The sequence below is a fragment of the Capra hircus genome, chromosome 22 (genome assembly GCF_001704415.2).
Source record: "Capra hircus breed San Clemente chromosome 22, ASM170441v1, whole genome shotgun sequence".
In the NCBI taxonomy this organism is placed as follows: Eukaryota; Metazoa; Chordata; class Mammalia; order Artiodactyla; family Bovidae; genus Capra; species Capra hircus.
The window spans coordinates 22,941,954-22,957,469 of NC_030829.1; positions in this window are offsets into that span (position 1 = coordinate 22,941,954).

Below are 15,516 nucleotides of genomic sequence, written 5' to 3' on the forward strand. Positions count from 1 at the left end.
TATGGTTTTTGTGTCACACTATGGGCTCTTATGTCCATGTACACAGCAGCCTGCCCACTGCCATTTTCCTTATGGTTCTGAACCCTTCAGGTCTTAAGATTTCCTAAAAATAATGTAGTGGACTATTTAGAAGGATCTTGGAATTCCAATGTAATAGGAGTCATGCTGCATTCAAATTCAGGTGCGGTTGAGGAGGAAAAACTTTCACAAATATTTTTAAGCTGAAATGCTGTATTTGCAGTAGTTTTCCTCAATTACCACAGCATCCTAGATAGCAAAAAGGATGTGGGCAGAGATTCTCATTAGGTGCCTCATCTCATTGTTGGATTTTCTTCGATTAATAATATCAGATGAACTCAACTCCTTCTGATTTGACAATCCAAATTTTGTTTATTATTGGAGTTGTCAGGGAGAGAAGAAGAGAAATACTATAGAAAATAGCAGAGATACTCTAAAGCATTTAGTTGAAGCAACCGGAAGGGAAAACACATCACAGAAGCCATTCTGTGAATGTACATCAATTCATGAAAATCCACTTATGGTCCTTTTGCCTTGAGAAACATCACAGGTCTTTGGCAGACGACAGGCTGGAGGGAACATAATTTTTTCCACTATCACATAGCGATAATCTGCACCCACCAGCCCTGTCTTTTTTTCTTCTAGAGAAAGCCAGCTGCTGCTTCCACATTACAGCTGTCACCTCTGCATTAAAACTTTTCTTCATGTAGGTCGTCGTGTACTCAGTTGTTCCAAGCAACCAGCTACCTGGGGACCCAACCTCTGCCTTAGAAAGTTCACATTCTCCACATTGTCAGGGTTTCCAAACCCTCCCTCCCTGCCTTTCCAAGAGTCCCTTCTGCACACTCTGTGCCTGCCTGCTATGTCACTTCAGTTGTGTCCGACTCTATGTGATCTTGTGAACTTGTAGCCCACCAGGCTCCTCTGTCCATGAGATTGTCCAAGAATACTGGAGTGGCTTGCCATGCCCTTCCCCAGGGGATCTTCCTAACCCAGAGATTGAACCCACGTCTCTTATGTCTCTTGCCCTGACAGGCAGGTTCTTTACAGCTCTACTCTATGGCTTATCATTATTTTAGGAAACATGGCATTGGGGATCAAAACCAGTTGTGTTTATCTGGACCGAGCAGTTTGGAAGATAGTGGGATAGTAACCTTGTATGTTTGTTAAATAGCCTACATTTGTTAATGAAACCCAACAACCAGCCAGCTCATGATGAGCACATTGTTAACTGGACGTCTCTGGTCCAGAGATCTGTCATGCATTTGTGCACCCTGCTTCTTTGAACTGTAGTAAAAAGCTGTTTATATGTGAGAGTTGGACTGTGAAGAAAGCTGAGCGCCAAAGAATTGATGCTTTTGAACTGTGCTGTTGGAGAAGACTCTTGAGAGTCCCTTGGACTGCAAGGAGATCCAACCAGTCCATCCTAAAGGAGACCAGTCCTGGGTGTTCATTGGAAGGACTGATCCTGAAGCTGAAACTCCAATACTTTGGCCACCTCATGCCAAGAGTTGACTCATTGGAAAAGACTCTGATGCTGAAAGGGATTGGGGGCAGGAGGAGAAGGGGACGACAGAGGATGAGATGGCTGGATGGCATCACTGACTCCTCGATGGATGTGAGTCTGAGTGAACTCTGGGAGTTGGTGATGGACAGGGAGGCCTGGCGTGCTGCGATTCATGGGGTCGCAAAGAGTCGGACATGACTGAGCAACTGAACTGATATATATATATGTGTGCATTCCCATCAGATTTATCCGAACGGTTTGGATTCTTGACCTGTAGTTTCTTTTCTTTCCTTTTTCCTTTCACTGTCGTTTGCTTATTTCCGGCTGTGCCGCTTCTTTGTTGCTGCATGGTTGGCTCTAGCTCTGGTGAGCAGGGGCCGTTCTCTAGTTATGGTGCACGGGCTTCTTACTGCAGCGGCTTCTCCTGTTGTGAAGCACAGGCTCTGGGGCATGTGAGCTTCAGCAGTGGTGGCATGGTGGGCTCAGTAGTTGCAGTTCCCGGGTACATGTGGCTCACGGGCTTAGGTGCCCTGTGGCATGTGGGATCTTCCTGGACCAGGGATCGAACCCACATCTCCTCCACTGGCAGGCAGATTCTTTACTGCTGAGCCACCAGGGAAGCCCTGGATTTGTGGTTTCTTAGCTTCAAAATTCTCTTTTAGATGCCGGCTCCAGGTTTCTTTCTAAGCAGAGAGTAATTCTCTAGTCTACCAAAGGTGACCTTACACACTATAAGAAGTTAGGCACTGTCATTCCCAAATCCCTCGCCATGGAGTGGTCTAGAAAAGGAAACAAGAGTTAAGGTTCAACACTGAAAAGAATACCTGCAGCAGTCTCTGCCTTTATGGGAAAAATAAATAGAGCTCTGTATGAAGACTTTGAACATTCCCATTCAGACTGTTTTAAAGACATAAATCTAATCTCATCCATAAAACGCTGAATGGTTGGCTTAATATCTGGCACACCAGCTCTCGGGCTCACTCCCCCATGCCTGCGTGTGAGCATCACATCGTCTGGAAGGAAATGGTGTTTCCATGAGCTCTTTCAGGGAATTTAGTGCTCCAGAAGGAGCTGTATTTTTCAGGGGCTCCCAAACTCACCCCTGAGGTACCATAAAAGATTAAGCTTGCCTCATTCATGGGAAGTAGATTTTTTAAAATCCTGATTTATTTCAAATTTAGGTAGTAAAGCATTCTGATCGACCCCATGTGGATAAGAGAAACAAAGAGGATAGTAACCATGACACAGAAAACATTTTCTGAAAATTGTTTCCTTTTCCCATCAAGATGCATTTCAACAATATGCAAATTAGGTGGTGCCATTGTGCGATAATTATGTTTTCTTAATGTTTCCACAACAGCCCTGCTTTTGCCAGACTTCAATATTGTGGCAGTGTAATGGTCACTTTGGAAGGGATGAACACCCATTATATCTGGGTAAGGAAGACCTTGGAAAATCAAATTCAGATAATGCAAAGAATATACTTTCCATTGCTAATTTGTTTTACAGTTATCTTAGCAAGGGTGAAAAATAGTGTTCTCTCCAGAAGAAAAAAATGGATAAAATGCAGATGAATTAGGAACACCCTGAAGTGCACACCCCTCAAATTCTAAACATATTCTTTAAAAGCTTCCTGGGACCATCAGACACACAGGCTGGGTTGATCCCAATACAGCTGATTCATCAACGTGCAAGCCACTGGAAGAAAGTTCTAGGCAGTTAATAACCGCTGTCTTTTGTCAAGTCAGTCTGCAAAATGTGCTAGATTAAACAAAGTTATCCAAGTTTTATTCCTATAGTAGCACTCTGATGTGGTAATATTGAAAAGTTATTGTCCAAACCCAGATAAAAGCATTTTCAATCTATGTGGAAATGGAACCCTGTTTTCACAGAGACTCAAGAGATCAGAGTGCCAAGAAGTACTCTTTGGGGAACTTTGGCTACCCCAGTACCCGTTGTTAAACTAGAATTGTAGTCCAGTTGACTGAAGGCCAAACTAGAAATAAAATCTCAGATTCCCAGATTCTCAGAACAGCTCTCCACTCCCTCTTATTCGTTCACTGTCTGCTTGTTTGGCAGAAGGTCATCTGATATTGACACATTTATAAATGCTTACTTTTTATAAGATTCTAGAATTTTTCTATAGGTAGCAGTAGATCAGTAATGTCCTAATTTACGCTTACTCCTTGGAAGGAAAGTTATAACCAACCTAGATAGCATATTCTAAAGCAGAGACATTACTTTGCCAACAAAGGTCCGTCTAGCCAAAGCTATGATTTTTCCAGTAGTCATGTATGGATGTGAGAATTGGACTATAAAGAAAGCTGAGCGCTGAAGAATTGATGCTTTTGAACTGTGGTGTTGGAGAAGACTCTTGAGAGTCCCTTGGACTGCAAGGAGATCCAACCAGTCCATTCTAAAGGAGATCAGCCCTGGGTGTTCGTTGGAAGGACAGATGCTGAGGCTGAAACTCAGTACTTTGTCCACCTGATGTAAAGAGCTGCCTCATTTGAAAAGACTCTGATGCTGAGAGGGATTGGGGGCAGGAGGAGAAGGGGATGACAGAGGATGAGATAGCTGGATGGCATCACCGACTCAATGGATATGAGTTTGGGTAAACTCCAGAAGTTGGTGATGGACAGGGAGGCCTGGCGTGCTGTGGTTCATGGGGTCACAAAGAGCTGGACATGACTGAGTGACTGAAATGAACTGATGCTTTTCATATCCTAAATAATTTTATAGTTTAAAACATGCATATATGCCCCTAGGTAATTGTTTAAATAGATGCATCCCTTTATAGCAGGGGTCTCAGACCTCACTGCCTCCAAGGCCAGGGCAGGGATGGATACATGGCCAGCAGCTCAGCTTAGCTGATTACTGCTTTGTGAAAATCTGAGCACTCTGTTACTAGTTTTGCTTTTTTTTTTTTTCTTTTTTTAAGGAAAAAGCCCAACATGGACCTTTTTTATGTGAAATTCATTAATGTGAAATTAATATAATTGTAGCAAGTGGCTCGAAAAAACGAAAAGAAAATGTTGGCCAACGCAATACATCCTCAGGTAGAATTTGGCCTATTTTTAGGCTGCCAGTTTCCCATCTCTGCTTTACATTTTTTCATTAGTCCAGTTGTCACCCTTGAGGGGAGAGAATTCTCTCCCTGTGGGAGCAGAATGGAGGGAGAGAGACTCTGGGGGTTGGTGGGGGACACAGGCAGACACTGACCAGGTTGGAGCTGTTACCAGCTTCTGTCCTCCATAATGAGCAAGTGACGCAAAAGCCCCAGAGAGACGGCCAGACGGCCAGAGGAAGAGAGGAGACAGCAGGTTAAATCCTGGGCCACTCTTTTATCTCTTTGTCTTCTTTTGGCCTTTTAAATGTATTTTTGTCGAGTTTATTTTTTAGAGCAGTTTTCGGTTCGCAGTGAAATTGAGCGGAAAGTGCAGAGCTCGCCTGCACCCGGTCCCCACACAGCCTTCCGCACCGTCAACACTGTGAATGGAACAGTGCATTTGTTTCAGTCGGTTCACCTACACTGGCTCATCGTTAGTCCATGGTGTACGTTAGTCAGTCTGGGTGTAGGTGTGTTCATTCGATGGGTTTAGACACTTGCGTGACATTCTCACTCGGCGCTTTGCCCTTCATCACTCCCTCCCCCCGCCCCTGGCAACCACTGATCTTTTTACCTTCTCCATACTTTCACCTTCTCCAATGGCTGGAATCAGACAGTGTGCTGCCTTCTCAGGTTGGCTTCTCTAGCTTAGCAATAAGGAGTGAACTTTCCTCTGTGTCTCCTCATGCCTTGACTGCTTATTTTTTAGTGCTGAATAACATTCCATGGCCTGGGTAATCCAGGGTAAACTATTTGCCTACCAAAGGATGTCTTGGTTCCTTCCAGGTTTGGCAATTATGAAGAAAGATGTTATTATACACATCTGGTACAGGTTTTTGTGTGGACATGGATTTTCAGCTGCTTTGACTAAATAAAAGGAATGAGACTGCTGGATTGTAGTTATGTTCAGTTTTGTAAGAAATCACCAAACTGTACCATTTTGCATTTCCACCATCAGTGAATGGAGTTCCTGTTGCTCCGCCGCTCTTGTCTTTCTTTTATTACCTGATATAATGTATTGTTCTTAGCCTACGGATGGATATGCACTCACCGGGTGACTTGGTACATGACGTTGCTGCTTCAGGAGCCGGGCCTCAGAACAGCTGAAGGAGGAGAGCCCTTCTTCTGGGCCTTGTGGGTTTGGCACGTTGTGAAAGGTGGACGCCACCTGGCAAAGCGGCTTGTCATCAGGGTCCAGCTAAGGCTCCAGGCCCTCACAAGCTCTCCCTGCGTTCTCTTGCTTTTTGAATTTTATTTATTTTTTTGTGGCTGTGCTGGGTCTTCGTTGCTGCACCCAGACTTTCTCTGCTTGCGGCGGGTAGTGGCCACTCTCTCACTGCGGTGCATCGGCTTCTCTCTGTGGTGGCTTCTCTTGCTGCGGAGTGTGGACTCCACGGCGCGAAGGTTCCAGTAGTTGTGGCATGTGGGCTAGGTTGCTCCTTGGCGTGTGGGATCTTCTCAGACCAGGAACTGAACCCTTGTGCCCCGCATTGGCGGTGGATTCTTAATCTCTGGACCGCCAGCGACATCCTCTCCCTACATTTTCATTGGGAGAAATCCATTTCCTCACTACTATTCCCGGAGGAAGTTGGGCAGCATAGATTGTTAAAGATTTTTCCCTCAGGCTTTTAAAATAGCCCAGCCTTTAGTCTGAGAGGTAGTCAATTGAGCTGAGTAGAGATATGGATAAAATTAGGAAGCCCTGAAGCCTGGATGGCAGCACACTTAGTCTTTTAACTTCTGTAATCATTTTCGTCCATAGCTGGGCTCAGTATCATGCAGGCAGAAGACAACTTCATTGTCTCCCATTAAATGTTCAGATTCACCACTTGGATGAAATCTTGGTGGAATCTTAGAACATTCAAGGGTCATGCTCAGCTAATTATAAAATCTCCCAATGACTTTTAATTCTCAAAAACAATCTCAAATCAAGGAATTAAAATCTTCTTTCCAGTGTAAGAATCTAAAAGTCTAAACTGTTATCTAATAGTATATCTTGCTCAGTACTGCCTTGGCCTTTTAGTTTTGCTGAAGCTGGAGGAGATGGTGGGAGCCCACTGCTTTCCTTCTTGGTCTCCTGGTCCTCATCAGCTGGCTTATATTCCAGGCTGAGACCAGGGGGTAGCAAGCAGGTGAAAAGGGCTCAACCTCATGGGGCTGATGCTGCCATGAGTTGGCATCAGGACCCGCTGTGCTTGGAGGATATTTAAATCTCTTTCTCTTTGGCACATTTTTTTCCCTAGTTGGGTTTTTTTGTGTGTTTCTCAGTGATTCTTCTCTAGGACCCTCCAGCTGCCCTGCAGGGATCTTTCTCTTCATCCAGTAAGATTCCCTTCCTTAGCCTCTGGAATCAGTTCACAGGAGTTGACATCACTAATAAATTACCCAGGCCCCCATGTCTCAGTTAATCCACCCTTGAAACAGGACAATAACAGAATCTACCTCATAGGGCTCTGAAAGTTAGTCAATGAAATTATTAATGTAAAGTGTTTAGAGGTTGTCATATGGTAAAATACAATAATAAACATTGCTATTGTTAATGCAATGTAATAAAAATTTGAAGGCAATGTCTAGAAGATTATTACCAAAGACACAAATTCAGTGTCGAAGAGACTGGGAACTAGTTATGGAGAATTCTGGCATAGAGAAATAAGAAATATGTTTTCAAGTTACACATGATGATGTGGTAAAGTAGAGAAACACTGGACTCACTTTCAGGAGACCCAGAGTTCAGTCCTAGACCTGTTGTCAACTGCTGTGTGTTCTTAAAAATGTAACAGAACCAGTCTGTTGTGCATCTCATGTCCCTCCCTGCATTTTAATTAAGGAACATGGTTTTCTGTTGATCTTTTCTTTTTGCTGGTTTGTTACCAGCCAAATTGTATAGTCTTTAATGTCTTCATCTTGAAACTGGAATCAGAAGCCTAGTGCATCCCAAAGTTTTGGTAAAGATCAAGCGAGATGCTCTGTAAATGAACACACCATAAACACTAAATCCTTCATTCAGTCCCTCAGCAAACATTTACTGACCAACCTCAGTCCCAGATGCTATAAAACTGTAAACTATTGCCAACATTACCATTAAGGAACTAGGTCAACTCCAGTGTTTCTTCTCGCCCTAAAGTTCTTGGAATCAGATCATATGAAAGAAGGAATCCTCCCCATTTTCCATGAGTGGTCTGCACCTGGTAGAACAGAGTAACTCTGTCCAGTTGCAGTTACCGTGGTGATGGAAACAAGCTATGTCTGCACTGCCCAGTTTGGGAGCCACTGGCCACATGTGGCTACTGAGCACTTTCAGGACAGTTAGTGCTACTGAGGAGTTGAATGTTTAATTTTATTTAATTTTAAATAACATATTTAAATAGCTGTACTTGACTAGTGGCTACTAGTGAAATACAGTTTCCAATACATATTGGAAAGTGAAAAATTCTAGCTCTGTAAGCACAGGGTTCTGCAGGAGGAAGAAAGAAATGCAGGCTAGAAATGCAGTCTGATTTAGGAGATATACTTGCTGCTTGGTGGGAGTATGTGTTTGACTGCAGATAGTTCATTTTAGTTTGTTTTAATATTGAACCCTGGAACTTGAAAAACTGTGATGCATCAGGAAGAGAGTCCAGCTTAAATTGTAAATGCCTGATGATTACTTTGCCCTGAAAATGGAGTAGGGGAAATCCTTAAGCTTTCTGTTCTGACAGAATATAATTATGTGTGTTTCTTGAACTCTGAAGAATCAGGGATTTATTAGAAATTTCCCACTCATTGGTCCTTAAAACAGGCATAAGATTTAAGAGACACTAAATACAGATGTTTTTCCTCCTAAGTGCATCACTGATAGGGATATAATAATGAATGATTTAGAAAAGATATAGTAAGTGCTTCTGATTCTGTAAATCAGTCACTGCTGGATGGTATTTAAGGCAGGTAGTCTTGCAAATTAACACCCTGAGCAGATGTTTGGCATGTCTTTTTGAAAACAGATATTCAGAGATGCCTGGTATGGCCACAGGCAGGACAGACTGCAAGTTCATTCTCATCCCAGACCTGGCCTTTTCCCTATTTCTGCAAAGGTGGTAGAATTTCCCAAGTTTATTAAAATGAGAGTCAGATAGAAAAACACTGTTTCTCCTCTACTATTCCCACAGAACACTTCTGTGACCTCCTGTGTCAGCTTTTTCTCACACCAGCCAGTTCTCTGACACCAGCAGGGTGTCCTGCACTTCAGTTCCGTTGTGACACCAACAGCCTGGCTTTAGGACAGAGCCCCCAGGTTAAACGTGTGACCTACAAGTCTGCCCCAACTGCAAGTCTCAGGTTGCCACCTGTGCTCTGACCAACCAGCTGTAAACCCAGGTTCCTGCAACCCTTTGGTTTGATAATTTGTGAGAGAATGGCTCAGGTAACTCGGAAAAACAGAAGTCACTGCTTTACTCTAGAGGATGTAACAAAGAGTAGAGGGGAACAGCCAGGTGGAAGAATGTTTCCTTACCTTTTCCTCCTCCTACATTCCCCTTGCTTTCCTTGGCCTGTGGCCTTTTCCTCCATTTTTAAAGCACATTGGTTTAACCTCTGCTTCTGTTGTCGTATCTCTTTTTTTCTCCCTTTGACCCTCTTGCCTTCCACTTAGAAATATGCTTGTGATTAGATAAAGACCACCCAGATAATCTCGGATAACCTGTCATCTTGAGCTCCTAAACCAATTACATCTGCAGAGTCTCTTTTTGCCATGTAAGGCAATGTATTGATAGGCTATGCGGATCAGCCTGTAGACATGTTTGGGGGCCATTATTCCATCCCAGAGACCTAAGCAGGTAGCAAGCAACCTGAACAGTGAGTGTGCAGCAGCTGTCTGCTCTGCTTGGACCAGTGGTTCCCTGAGTGTTTCCTGGACTTGGAGCATCAGCAGCACCCAGGAACTTCTTAGAAAAGTACAGTCTTAAGCCCACCGCAAACTTGCAGAATCAGACACTCTGCGGAGGTGGAGCTCAGCAGTCAGTATTTTCACAGGCCCTTAGGATGATACTGAGCACTGCTGGAGTTGGAGAACCACTACCTAGGGAAGCGGAGAAGGCAGTGGCAGCCCACTCCAGTACTCGTGCCTGGAAAATCCCATGGGCGAGGAGCCTGGTGGGCTGCAGTCCGTGGGGTCGCTGAGGGTTGGACACGACTGAGCGACTTCACTTTCACTTCTCACTTTCATGCATTGGAGAAGGAAATGGCAACCCACTCCAGTGTTCTTGCCTGGAGAATCCCAGGGACGGGGGAGCCTGGTGGGCTGCCATCTACGGGGTCGCACGGAGTCGGACACGACTGGAGCGACTTAGCAGCAGCAGCAGCCTAGGGAATGATGTAGGGAATGGACTCATACTCTGTTCATGCTCTTGTGAGCAACTGTCTTTCCTTCACTGTTTTTTCTTTAATTACACTATTTTTATTTTCCATTATGCTGGCTCTTCGTTGCTGCACGGGCTTTTCTCTCGTTGCAATGAGCAAGGGCTGCTCTCTAGGTGCGGTGTGCAGGCTTCTCCTTGTGGTGGCTTCTCTTGTTTCAGAGAACGGGCTGTACGGTGCACAGGCTTCAGTAGCTGCAGTTCCCAGGCTCGATTGCACAGGCTCAGTAGTTTGGGCGCACAGGCTTAGTTGCTCTGTGGCATGTGGGATCTTGCCGGATCAGGTATCAAACCCACGTCTCCTGCATAGACAGGCAGATTCTTTACCACTGAGCCACCAGGGAAGCCCGTCTTCACTCTTTGTCAAGGAGAGATGCCTTTAAGTTTTTTAAAGGTTAAATTTCTATAAGATTTAATGTCATCATGTATTTGTCATAGTTATTCTCTGCACTGCATGGGTTTTAAGATGGCTTATGAAATCCAGTTAAGTCCCCTTTTAAGTAGGTGAGGTTTTAGTCCAGTTTTGTTATCACTGGGATATTTGTGCAAAGGAGACAGGAATTGGAGGAAAGGGCAGTGGAGGGCATTGCTCCTCTCCCCCTTATTCCCTTTCCCTTTTTACCACCCCATCCCCACTCCAGCAGAGCAGGCTTGCAGGTATTAGTTATAAGTCAGCAAACACCTTGTTGGAGGAGGTTGCTAAAGTATCAAGCCACTGATTTACAGAATTAGAAAACGATAGAATCAGAAGAGTTCTGCAGAGCATGTTTCCAAGGCTCTCATTTTACAGGGGACTCTGAGGCTGAAAGAGGTCACACACAAGGTCACATGATTAATGTGTGGAAGTCAGGACTAGCAGCCCAGATCCCTGATTTTATGCTAGTCAGGTAGCATCTCTGAGACACATTAAAAGTATGAGCTGCTCTCACCCAAAATAAAGAAACTTGACTAAAACAAGGTGAATCTGACCAGCTCTCATTTTCATTAGGGCTCCACACTGTGAGGAGAATCAGTTAGCAAAACATGAGGATTGAGTTATTGGCTCTAATGCCGGAGCAGAATGAAATTGAAATTTATCTGAGGTGTGTCCAGAGCAAGAGTAGATATAAGAAATCATTATAGTCCTGTAGAAATAAAAATACTTTGAAGGCAGAGATAAGAATATTAGAAAATCAATGGGGGACCTGAGGTTTATGAAGCCAGTTGCTGGAGGAGGTGGAGGGGACTGAGGAACTGCCAGAACAAAGGGGAGGGGTTATAATGAGAATAATGTGAAAATCCAGATGCTAAAATATAGAGCCAACCCAGGAGTTCTTGAAATTTATTTTTAAGAATGAAAATATACAAGAGCTTGCTGAAGAATGAAGGGCAATATTTCCTTTCCTTTAACTCAAAGATGAAAATGATGATGATTATACAGGAATATGTATAGAGACGTAGGTGGGGCAGGACAAGGAACGGAATGGAGATCCAGCGAAGAAGCAGGAGAAGAATGTAGAAATTTGTCACCATGGTCTAACACATTAAAATGTGGGGCTTTAAAATTAACCAAGAGAATGTTTTCTTGGTTTTTATTTTCTCTTTTCTTTTTTTTTCCTCCTGTGAGAGGGAATAAGGTTATTCTAGTGGTAATACGTTTTGGAAACTGATGAATTCAAATTATTAGCATCAGTACATAGAGTCAGACCTCCTCCCAAGAGGGGCTACCAACCCACTTATTAAGTTTCACAAAGATAGTGGACATTTTTTTATTTTAAAAAATTAGTTGAGCATTTTTAATGCCTTTCTTTTCCCATCTGCTTTTGTTTCTTTATTCATTATTAGAAAGAGAGAGGCTGTGTGTGTGTGTGTGTGTGAGAGAGAGAGAGAGAGAGAGAGAGAGAGAGAGAGAGAGAGAGAGAGAGAGATCCAATCTCCCTCCATGCACTCTCTGTAAATGTCAACTACACCATCTGGTGGTGATTGGATATATGTGCACTTGGCTTTGAAAATCAAATTCGAAAAATACCTGGACTTCCTTGGTGGCTCAGACGGTAAAGAATCCGCCTGCAGTGCAAGAGACCTGGGTTTGATCCCTGGGTTGGGAGGATCCCCTGGAGGAGGGCATGGCAACCCACTCGTTTTCTTGCCTGGAGAATCCCCCTGGACAGAGGAGCCTGGTGGACTACAGTCCATGGGGTCTCACAATCAGACGCAACTGAGCGACTAAGCATAGCACAGTATCATGATTTCTCATTATCTTCAGTCATTAAATTAAATACCAGTTCTGATGCAATGAACATCAACTAACCAGATGCCTGTTGTGGAATATTTGTTATAAAATGAAGGGCAGTTAAAACTTAATAGACACAAAACTCTTACCAGATTCTTATTCATAAACAAAGCTTGAGAAATTTCCAAGTCTGTGATGGCAGTTGTAAAGGGTTTCATTTTATACCCACACTCAAGGGGGTTCCCCGAAATCCTTATCCTTCTCTACTTTAGGCCCTTATTATTTTTTTCAAATTTTAAAAATAGCCTTTTGTTATTTTATTTGCTTCTTTGCTCCAGCATTGCTTTTAAAATGACGTAACTTTCACAACAGTAGAGACTGCTTTAGTGTTTTTCCCCGTGGTATCCCCCATGTGTATAGTAGACACTCAATATAAATATTTGTCCAATGAATTTAATTGAATTTAAAATACTTTATAATATGTGAAAAAAATTTAAAAGCAGTTATATGAACAATAAAACTAGAGTAATCTCTCTGAGTGGTGTGGACTAACATTTTTTTAAGATATTCAGTCAAACTGGTTTGGATATATCTCTGGTAGTTTTGGAAACTGCAGTTTTTGAGACCATGCTTCTGACAGTATAACCATTAGCATGCATTCATTTTTCAGTGGGGTGACATTAGTTTTCAAAAGCCACCTTATTTAGGCTGGGGTCTTTGGGACTAAACAGGTGCCTTTCAGAATCACCGATCAACTCAAGGAACAACTTAGAAATTCACATTTTGATGTTTGCCAGACTCCTCTGGGTTATGAATTGATGTTTATATTAGTGATTTAAGTAGACCCCCCCCCATTGGGAAATAGATGGGGAAACAGTGGAAACAGTGTCAGACTTTATTTTTTGGGGCTCCAAAATCACTGCAGATGGTGACTGCAGCCATGAAATTTAAAGACGCTTACTCCTTGGAAGGAAAGTTATGACCAACCTAGATAGCATATTCAAAAGCAGAGACATTACTTTGCCAACAAAGGTCCATCTAGTCAAGGCTGTGGTTTTTCCAGTGGTAATGTATGGATGTGAGAGTTGGACTGTGAAGAAAGCTGAGCGCTGAAGAATTGATGCTTTTGAACTGCAGTGTTGGAGAAGACTCTTGAGAGTCCCTTGGACTGCAAGGACATCCAACCAGTCCATCCTAAAGGAGATCAGTCCGGGGTATTCTTTGGAAGCACTGATGCTGAAGCTGAAACTCCAGTACTTTGGCCACCTGATGTGAAGAGTTGACTCATTGGGAAAGACTCTGATTCTGGAAGGGATTGAGGGCAGGAGGAGAAGGGGACGACAGAGGATGAGATGGCTGGATGGCATCACTGACTCGATGCGTGTGAGTCTGAGTGAACTCTGGGAGTTGGTGATGGACAGGGAGGCCTGGTGTGCCGCGATTCACGGGGTCGCAGGGTCGGACACGACTGAGCAGCTGAACTGACTGGCTGGACTGACACCACTGGGAGCTTCGTAAGTCGCCGAGCTTGTCGGTGTCAGCACACTGGGAGCAAAGTGCTCACCTCTGCTTCCTTGGACATGAACTTAGTCACATGACAACAAGGATTCCATTTCAGTCACAGCGCCACGTTTGTACTTTGACTTCTGACAAATGCCAAGTGTTCCCTGACGCATATTCTAATCATGCAGAACCCACTCAAACAGCAGAAGAAATGGTGGCCAGATAACTGAACTGCACATGGATTTGAGTTGGACACTCTGCAGATTTTATTTGCAATTGAGTTCCTTCAATTTAAAGAGCAATCTTGTGGGTTCCCAGAGATTCTTCTAGGGAGATTATTCACTTTACTGAGAGATCAAGAACCTCGCAAAGGAAAATGGGGTGCAGAGGGATTAACCACCGTAGTAGTGAAGTCTTGGTCGTACTTAGGGGAGGGGATGTGCTCTGGTTGGCCCTTTTTGCTCCCATGGTTGGTATGCAATGGTCAGCTTGTAGGTGGGAATGATGGGTGGGTGGGTGGGGGGAATGCTGGATGGAATGCTTAAAGATTACGTAGATTCAGGAATTTAAAGACAGGGTGAACAAGAGTAGAAAAGAGATTGGTAAAATTGTCAAGGTCCCCACAGATTCTCTGAATTTATCCTAAATATTCTGATACATCATGTGTTGTATTCGCCCCCTGATTTTATTTGACCTTTATTTAAATATCATCTCTCTTTAGCAACAGAGTAGTTTTGTCACTTGGGATTAAAAATGATATTTTTGTAAAATGGCAAACCATCTTGACATTTCGTTACAAACTTTTTAACAAATTTCTCTTCTCATTCAAAACACTTCTTCCAAGTAGAACAAAGCTTCCCATCAGTGGTTTTATTTTTATTTTAAAATGCTTCTTTGCAATATGAATCCAGAAGGTCCACGTGGAGGGTGCAAAGAGAGTTGGCTGTGAGCCAGGAGGGTTGGAGCCCACAGCAGCCACTCCTCTATAATCCTGTGACCTTGAGCAAGTCACACCCCTGTCTGGACAATGTTTCTTTGTCAGCAAAGTGAGATATTTAGCCGAATGAGCTCCTGTAGACTGTGTGTTTTTTAGAATCACTTTGAGGCTTTAGATTTACCGCCTCCCCACCCCCCCAACGCCTCATCCTTGGCAGCAAAAAAAGAAAGAAAAAGACTTTCCTGAAGGCCTCCCTTGAATATATTGAGGGAGGCAGAACAATGCCCCCCACCAAAGATGTTTGTGTTTGATCCCTAACCTGTGAATGTGCTACCTTATGTGGAAAAAAAAAAAAGGATTTTGCAAATGTTATTAGATTAAGCACTTTGACGTGGGGAGGTTAGCAGGGATCATGCAGGTGGGCTTGGCCTACTCATTGGTCCTTAAAATCAGGGAACACTTCCTGACTGTGATCAGAGAGAGATGTGATGATGGAAAGAGGGCCAGAGAGGTCATTGGTGGTTTGAAGATGGAGGAAGGAGACCAGGAGCCAGGGAGCATGTGCTGCCTTCACAAGCTGGGAAAGGTGACTGAAGGTCTTCTCTAAAGCGTCCAGGGAGGGCCAGTGTTCCTCTGGCCTTGATTTCAGCCCAGTCAGACCAACCAGGACTTACAGAACTGTAAAGAAATACATTTGTACCATTTAAGCTGCTCTATTTATGTATATAAATACACACATATATTCAGCCAGAATAATTTTTCAGCAACTCTAGGAAAACTATTGGACGGTCTAAAAACACACTGCATAGTTCATAACAAATGCCACTCAGGCTCAGCCAG